This window comes from Macrobrachium nipponense, chromosome 30 (genome assembly GCF_015104395.2).
Source record: "Macrobrachium nipponense isolate FS-2020 chromosome 30, ASM1510439v2, whole genome shotgun sequence".
NCBI lineage: Eukaryota > Metazoa > Arthropoda > Malacostraca > Decapoda > Palaemonidae > Macrobrachium > Macrobrachium nipponense.
In genome coordinates, this window is record NC_087218.1 from 37,653,173 (window position 1) to 37,663,025 (window position 9,853).

The following is a 9,853-nucleotide window of genomic DNA, read 5'->3' on the forward strand; positions in this document are numbered from 1 at the left end:
TTTTTTTTGTCTGTGAAAGATCGCGAAATGAGGACACTAAAGTCTGCTGATGCAACCATAATTTTTTACGTAACAATATCATTTTATTATTCTTTATGGAAGAAAGGAAAGAATGGCTACACAAATCTCAACTGTGAACAAACATTCAGAATTAATAGCTGGAGAATAAAATATTGGACAATGATGTGTTTTCTGTAGATGCTGAGGGATTACGGATTCTAAGAGCAAAGTTAACAAGGACTGTCATTGATCTCAAGCAAAACATGCGTTTCGTGTAAGAATCGAACAACATTTCAATCAAAGACGCCCGTACAAGATGGAGTTCCTATTGTAGATTCACATCAACCGTACATTTGATGTCTAGGCCAGTCCCCTACGACGCTCCTGACTGGCTGTTGATAAGCCAATCACAGGGCTGGAAACCCTCAGTCTCTCTCTCGAGAGAGTTCACATGGGTAGGATCTATGTTCATCTCTCCTGAGGGATACGTCTTTCAAAAGTATCCCTCAGGAGAGGTGAAACATACATCCTGCCTATGTGAACTCTTTCGAGAGACTGAGAGTTCCCAGCCCTGTGATTGGCTTATCAACAGCCAATCAGGAGCGTCGTACGGGACTGGCCTAGACATCAAATGCACGGTTGATGTGAATCTACTATAGTTACAGTTAAGTAAGTAATCGCTCGATTTCGTTTATTTTTATATGAACAACTATTAAGGCCAAAAGTAACCAGCAATCTAATAATTAACCTCGCGATGATCCTGTTCAATTGGAGATAGGAAGATAAACTTAGTCAAATCTTCAATCAGGATGATTTCAAATTTTCGTTTACTTTCTTACCAAATAATCATTTTACTTTCTTACTAAACAATTGATTTGAATATTAACAAGCAAAATGTTTTAGCTACGCCTAATAATACTAATAACAGTTGTATAACGGAACGTCTTCGAAAATACTACCTATAACCAACACAGAAAATTATATTAGAATTTTAAAGGATCCTTCGCTGACATTTCCTTTTAAGCTATAATACCTGATTAACATCAACTTTATCCTGACTGAATACAAATAAAATATAATACTGGTGAGGCATGTAACTGGTTATAAAATAAACTATTTGCAAATAAAAGTTAAAAATAAAAGGGAGAGAGAGAGAGAGAGAGAGAGAGAGAGAGAGAGAGAGAGAGAGAGAGAGAGAGATTTATTCAAGTAATCTTCCTATCCACATCTGTGGCGCCTTTTGCTATTACCGAAGCGCCAAGGCGGCTTGATTAAAGATTAGTCCTAGGCTGCAAAAGGATGAGATCACCCCGATTCTCTAGGTACTTTCTTAATGTCTAATCTATATGCTAATGTTAGTTGTGTGATGAATTCTACATTAATAATAATAATAATAATAATAATAATAATAATAATATAATAATAATAATACACAGGGCACTACACCCAAGAGCAAATACGGACAGCCTATACATAACAAGAAAGGAAGGAGGGAGAGGACTACTAAGTATAGAGGACTGCGTCAACATCGAGAACAGAGCACTGGGGCAATATCTGAAAACCAGTGAAGACGAGTGGCTAAAGAGTGCATGGGAAGAAGGACTAATAAAAGTAGACGAAGACCCAGAAAGATACAGAGACAGGAGAATGACAAACAGAACAGAGGACTGGCACAACAAACAAATGCACGGACAATACATGAGACAGACTAAAGAACTAGCCAGCGATGACATGTGGCAATGGCTACAGAGGGGAGAGCTAAAGAAGGAAACTGAAGGAATGATAACAGCGGCACAATATCAGGCCCTAAGAACCAAATATGTTCAAAGAACGATAGACGGAAATAACATCTTTCCCATATGTAGGAAGTGCAATACGAAAAATGAAACCATACACCACATAGCAAGTGAATGTCCGGCACTTGCACAGAACCAGTACAAAAAGAGGCATGATGCCAGTGGCAAAAGGCCCATTCCCCCACTGGAGGCCTGTGCAATAAACATCAGCTACCTTGCAGTAATAAGTGGTACGAGCACCAACCTGACGGAGTGATAGAAAACGATCAGGCAAAGATCCTCTGGGACTATGGTATCAGATAGGGTGATACGTGCAAATAGACCAGACGTGACGTTGATTGACAAAATCAAGAAGAAAGTATCACTCATTGATGTCGCAATACCATGGGACACCAGAGTTGAAGAGAAAGAGAGGGAAAAAATGGATAAGTATCAAGATTTGAAAATAGCAATAAGAAGGATATGGGATATGCCAGTGGAAATTGTACCCATAATCATAGGAACACTAGGCACGATCCCAAGATCCCTGAAAAGGAATCTAGAAAAACTAGAGGCTGAAGTAGCTCCAAGACTCATGCAGAAGAGTGTGTCCTAGAAACGGCGCACATAGTAAGAAAAGTGATGGACTCTAAGGAGGCAGGATGCAACCCGGAACCCCACACTATAGATGCCACCCAGTCGAATTGGAGGACTGTGATAGAGCAAAAAAAAATTATTATTATTATTATTATTATTATTATTATTATTATTATTATTATTATTATTATAGTGTATTTAGGTAGACGACCCTCTTTCAAGCATGTTCTATTGAAGGAGATTGCTGCTTCAACTGCATTTATTTTATAGAAGTTGTTTTAGAAAAGAACTTTTATAAAATAAATGCAGTTGAAGCAGCAATCTCCTTCAATAGAACATATTATTATCATTATTATTATTATTATCATTTTGATGCGTCTATAGCTGGTTTACTTGGGGTAGATTCTTGGGTAAACATGCCTACGAGACGTTTGTTTGGCAGCCCGCTGATTGGCTGGGAGCTGCCTACCTCCCAGTACCAGCCAATCAGCGGCCGCTAAACAAACGTCTCGTGAGCGTAGGGCTCATCCAAGAATCTACCTTAAGTGAACCAGTATAGTCAATGACGAAAGCCACAAAATATTACGAATACCCGAAATGCAAAATATAAAATACCTAATTCTTAATTAAGGCAGCATTGATTCAGACATACACAACTGAAATTTATCCCACCAATAATATCAGTCGTAATTTGTATTTAAACGCTCTGCTTGTTAGATAACCCGTTTCGTTGCATCTTTAAATCCGTTATAATAATATTTGTTACTGATATTTTCACGGCGGGCTATTACAGCAAGTATCCTTTTATTTAATTAATAACATTAATTTTTATTTATTTACTCATTAACTTAACTTATTTTTTCTTTATTAATAGAAGATCTCTTCTTCCTGTATTCCTGAATACCATCTGTTACTTTCCAGAGAACAACATACTCTTCGGAGGCCTAGATTTCAATGGTCCTTTCGGGGATGCTCCATATGGTTATGGTTCACCTTAATAATAATAATAATAACAATAGTAATAATAATAATAAAACATCGCTTCACGCATAAATGAACGTACTTCCACGGAATCGAAGCCATTTTTGAGTGAGTCCTCGCCTAAGCAGTTCGTTATTGCTGTTAGCAGTTACCACTAGTACGTGGTCTCGGCTTAATTCTTTAATACTCTACATAATCTGCTTTTTCAATATTACCTTCACTGAAGAGTCTGAATAGAGAAAGAGAAGGGGAAAGAGAGAGAATTACAAAGGATATAAAATATATATTTACAAGCTATTGAGATGTAATATAATAGTGGAGAGAGAGAGGAGAGAGAGAGAGAGAGGAGAGAGAGAGAGGGAGAGAGAGAGAGAGAGAGAGAGAGAGAGAGAATTTTATTTGCGTATAAAGTAATATAGCTAGAGTCTTCACGCGTCGTAGATGAAAGATGCGGGAGATCTACTGTAGGGGTCTGGCTCACAATTATATGTTAATCTGAAAGCTTCACGGCTTCAGTTAATATACATCATCTACACTTCAAAGGATTCTCGGCAGTTTTGTTGACGCTATTTTCTTCTTTAATTCCAGATAATTAAATAATTCCGTGTAATTAAGAATTCCCCATGATTGTAAAATTTTCACTGTGATATCAAGAATAACAGGTACTATTACTCACGGTCAATATATGTTTGAGTTTGCACCCAAACGTCATAATTAAAAGCCATTATAAAACTAATATCTACGGACTTATAAAAGCATTGTATAACTCCAACTTTATATGGTTGTGCCTTTTATTTGAGGCTTATAAAGTACACATTTTCATTCAGTATTCAGGAATGGAAAGCAAATCGTGTTTTTCGTTAACTGCTGAATATTGTTGGTGTAGATTATCGTCTCCAATAATCATGTTATTTTACTTTATAAGGTTGTGACTTATATTTGAGGCCTATAAAGTACTCATTTTCATTCAGTATTCAGGAATGGAAAGCGAATCGTGTTTTTCGTTAACTGCTGAATATTGTTGGTGTAGATTATCGTCTCTAATAATCACAAAAAAATCTGGGTCGATCATTTGTCTTTTAATCATTTTGAAATGAAAGAAATAAATTATTTTCATCATGAGAATAAGTACAAAATAAAAAAAACCCTATCATGTTAAGGATGAAAGGTGATCAGGATCTCGAAATTGCAATACAAAGGAATGCACAACCGTCGATTCTAACCCTCCACGACAATCTACGTCTGGAAACAAGGAAACCAACGCTTAAACAAATTAGAAACCGACAGGCAAGCCGCAATACGAATACTTCTCCCAATCTCAAAAATTAACTTTATTTTATTTCCTACGTAGGGACAGCATTGCGAAATCACAAACAACCTAACAACCCGAAAGTTAACACGTTATGTAAAGCAGATTCAGAGAAAACTCAAGGAAGAAGTGAATTCATATAATCGCTCTTTGTCTCTTTACGACTCACTCTTCGGATAGTTATATATAGTATCTAATTGGGCTTAAAAGGCCCATTGAGAGCACATGCCTGCGCTAAAGTCAGAAGAATTTAAAAATAAAACAACTGGTTCCAAGTTCAGAATGTAAGGAATATACAATTTTGGTCAGAGGCCAAGCGCTGGGACCTACGAGATCATTCGGCGCTGAAAGGGAAATTCAGAGGTAAACGGTTTCAAAGGTGTGACAGCAGAAAAATCTTGCAGTTGCATTATGAAACAATTGTTAGAAGAGGGTGGAAAGTAAGATGTCAGAAAGATATGAACAGTTACAGTAAAAGGAATGAAAGGAGTTGCATCTATGGGTCGAAAGGACACAAGAAAGAATCTTAAATAATACCTACAGTGCACCGCGTGAGTTCATGAAGTAAAAGAACTGATAACCCTATGAAGCAGAAATTATTGAAAATTTACTGAAATTACCTTATTATCCCATATTACCGACAGTAAAACATTTCTGACAGTCGCACAAGAATGATTACCCCAAACCGATCGGACCTTCACTGAACAATGGCCAAACTCCACGAAAATTCAAATAAAAACACACGTTCTAGAAAACAGGAAAACTTTGCAATTGGTTTCCTGACATGACATCCTCACACTGAAGAGAGATGAGGTACTGTCTCAAAGCTGTCTGCAGTTCGATATTGAGCTCCTGCTCCTGGCATCTTTATGTGGAACAGCTTCCCTGAGGATGTTATGCAATTAGAACTTCAAGTGTTTAGGAGAAGATGCAACACATTACTACCCAAAGATATTTCTCTTTGTATTTTAATATTTTGCTAAAAATTTCATCTATTTTCTTATTAACTTCATAATTCACTTTTCTCTTTTCAAATAACTGGAGTCCTGGGCTTTCTAAAATTTCCTATTACCTTCTGTTACTTCTTTCAAATGAACATTTATTCTTTGGAAGATGAAATTTCACGTCAATGGTCCCCTAAAGGCTTGTTCCTTATGGACAGCGTTCATGTCCTGAATAATAATAATAATAATAATAATAATATAATATAATATTAAAAATAATGGCAGAATTCACCAGAATTGATTTGTACAATATTCAATTTCAATCCTTATGATTTTCCTTTCTGGCACGCTGGTATTATAAAAGCAGCTGTCCAATGTTCATCGTGCTGTAGTCGTCAACGGAAATTTCGGGCGGGCTGGTGTTATCAAACAGCAAAACTGGTTTATCAGGGACGGCTGGGCTCGTCAACAGGTATACAGGGTGGTTTCGTAGGTCGGAACAAGAGCCGTAGTCGTCAGGTCTATCCGGTATTTTCTTGTTATTTCTTTTCTTTTCTTTTCTGGTTTTCAAGGCGTCTACATGTTTCGGCCACCTCGTTTGGCCATCTTCGGGACGGGATCGCTGAGTGCAATGGTCTGTGTCAGTTGTTGTTGTTGTTGGAGTATTAAGCTGGCTTTATGCCAGCACGGGCTTTAGCTAAGTTAGCAGCCCGTAGGTCATTGAATTATTTTTAGATGCATTGGTGATTTAAGGATATGAGGCGATCTTTTTATTTTTTATGATTTCTATGGAATGTGCAGGTGGAATGGTATGGGATTTCAAAGGTGAAAGGAAAAGTGAATAGGCAAGGTTACAAAAAACCCCTTTAAACCCTAAGGTACCCATTAGTAGAAGATAAAGATCGATAGTAGCGAGTCCTGGCGAGTCAGAGATAGCCAGTAATGAAATCGAAAATTTATAGTCGTAGAAAAACGAAAAAAAAAGCGCAACTCTATGGAGTTCAAGTACCATATTTCACTTTACGAGAAAAAAAAAAGCAGAGAGCGTCGATCGTTTAGCAATAGGGAACGACGAAAAGGAAAAACGAAATATTATCAGAGTTTTAGAAACAGGATAACAAAAATAAGCGACAGCTTAAGCGGTAGTTAGAGTGACAGTTGAATATTCATCGTTAGACGTGAGGCGGCCGAAAAACGGAGGGGAAAGGAGGATTGTTTAGTAAAAGAAAAAGCAGTTAATGCTATAAACAGCACTTTTCATGTAGCTGCGATCTTTATGTTTGAGATCTGTATCTGAAATCTTCTAACAGGAGGTCATCTGGGAGACTGATCTCTAGGTCAACAGAGCGTGGACGAGCTCAGAGAACAGCTGATGACCACTGTCACTGTCGTATTGGAGATGGCTCTATTTAAAAATGCCTCAAACTCCTCGTAGGTCAGCAGGAACTTCCTGATCTGATATTCTCTACGAGGAAGTATTCGTTGCCGACGTTTGCAGTTCTATTTTCTTGTTTGCAGGTCTGAGTTTCGCTGTTTTGCTTAGCTACAAACTCCTCTGTTTTGTGTTCCTGCTTCTTTAAACAAAACAGGAGCTACAGTCGGTGTCTCGGTCTGCATTTCTTCTTCAACTGCGTCTTCTGTCTGGGTTCCTGCTTCGGCACGAGCAGGAATCGACGTCTTCGGCGATGCAGGGGTTAGGGGGGTAACCTGAGGGTTGGGGGAGGAGGTAGAGGGAGCCAGGGAGGGGAGTTTGGCGATATGGAGAGGATGATGGGGGTGGGGATGTAATGCGGGATCGAGGAGGTTGGGAGGAAGGTTGGGTGGTTTGTGGTACAGGAGGTAGGTTCGTTCTAGGATCGAACCTGGGGTTGCTGGGAGGTTTCCTCCGGTCGGTGATGGTTGCCGAGGTCTTGCAGGTGGAGGAGGGATGCCCTTCGCCTTCCAAATCCTCTGCAGTCTGACTGGGCATCCCTTAAACCAAGCATGATGTTTGCTGGCTGCAGTTAGGGCATCGGGCAACTGTGTGGCCCTTTTCCTTGTACTTTTTCAAGCACACTTCTGTCTCGTGTTTCGCACTGCACACTCCACAGATGTGTTCTGCTTTACACTCGTTCTTGTGATGTCCAAACCTCTGACACTTGAAGCATCTCAGAGGCTCTGGTACGAAGGCTTCAGTACTCATATGTGCCTAGAATTCCAAGGCTGACCCTGGCCGGAATTGGCCCTTGAAAGTAGCTTCGATCTTGAGAGTTTCCTGTCCATCTTTGGCAGTACATCTCTTGGCTTCCCATGATGTTGGGGAACCTCGAGAACTCTATCGATCGTGATGTATTTGGGGACTTTACAAATCATCCCCTTGTTAATTTTTGTAGCAGGATCAAGTAGCAGGCATAGGTTGTCCTTCTTGAGTAGTTCAACAGCTTTCTGGTCCTTGGGAGTAATTATGAACTCCCCCCTTAAATTTGGTCTAGCTGTGAGGTTTGCAGCAGGATATTTTTTCTCAAGGGCCCTGACTGCAGCATATGAAGTCTGGCCCTCGATACAAACAGCTTGAAACTTGGGAAGTGCCGGAAATTCTGTAGAACTCGCCGTATTCGGTGCCATGTCGTAGGGAGCTGGTTGTTATCAGTCGAAATCGGTGGTACAATCTTCTTTTGTTTCTTCTTCTTCTTCTTCCTTACTACGGCGAAGCCTTGCTCGTCCTCCAAGGGCGGGTCTTCCCTGGGATTGCCGGGCGAAAGGGGTCTCTTAGAGGCCATACTTGTCAAAATTAAAGGTTGAAATGACGAGAGTTACGTCACGCGCCTGTGCACGAAATTACGTAACCTGCTCTCTGTGTCAGATGTATTCACGCTATTTATTGCATTCGGTTGGCTTGAAGAAACAGGTACCTCACTTTTCATTGGGCAATACCTGTGACGTCACGAGCGATGTCATCAGGGGGCCCGTTGCTGGTTGGCTGTCCTCTTCGTGGGCGGAGCCTCATCCTTATTGGTGATGGTGGAGGTCCCCTCGAAGGGCGTGCTACCAGGTCGTCCTCAGGGCGAGAGCTTGAGCTGCGATCACCCTCAGGGTTACTAGGGACGTCCTCAGGATGAGAGCTAATGCTTCTATCATCCTCAGGATCCCTCTGGTGCGATGGTCGTTGTGGGCGTGTCTGCTGTTCTCCTGACGGCGGTGGGGAGGAGGAAGGTCTCCTGTGTGATGTTCAAACTGGGGCTTCTCCCTCCCGATGTGCAGCGCTTCTAAGATTCGCAAACGACGTAGATCGGGTGCCTGGTCGATAACCTCGAAGTTACCGACGATGTCGCTGCGTCGGATTCTTTTATTATGGGCAGTCCTTGCATGATTAAATACCGCTCCTTCCTGCGCGTGACAGGAGATCCTCTTGGAGAGGCGCATTGACGTCATCCCGATGTAAGTTCCGAGGCATCCTCGGATTGGGGCACGTGTATCTGTAAATGACGTTCGTCCTCTTCAAGGGATCCTGCAACGGTGCGGGTTAGTTTTTTCATAATAAGACTGCATGTTTTTTTACTTGTATAAATATGATCAAGTTGATCTGCTTGTTGTTGTCGGTCGGGGAAACGTGATTCCTGATTATTTCCCGTAGGGCTCGCTCTCGTCTTCTTTATACCGCCGATGGAAGGTGCCCTTGTAGAAAAAATTAATTTTCTGCTAGGGGCCTGGGCGGGGTTCCTGTAGGTACCATTCTTCCATGCTCTTCCTGAAGACGTTCTGGATGCTTCGGTTGGTGTGTCCGTTGTTTACTAGGACCTGGGCTGCACGTTCCATTTCCTATGGGTGTCTGCCCATGTTGAACAATGGAAAGAGCTCTCCTGACGTAGCGCTGATGGTGGTGTCCTTATAGCATTCAGGGCATTCACTCTCGCCGTTCAGACACATTCCCAGGTTCGTGGGCTTCGTGTAAACCCGTGTAGCGAACGCACCCTCCTTCTGTTCAACCAGGACGTCCAGGTTGTAATCTCCAGAAATACTAGAGAGGTGGTAAGGCGTTACTGGCTGCGTTGACAGTTTCTATGATTCTATTTGGCTTCGCGTTTAATGTCGTCTACGGGGTTCTTAGTAATACGTCGAAACTTAGTGGTATCGGCGAGGATCTCGTCGATTTTTTTGTCTATATTCGGTAGTCTTGATAAGTACTAGGGCTGCGGTCTTGTCGGCTCTACTGACGGTGATGTCTTCGTTTTCTCTCAAGCTTTTAGCAGCATCCCGCAGACGGCGAT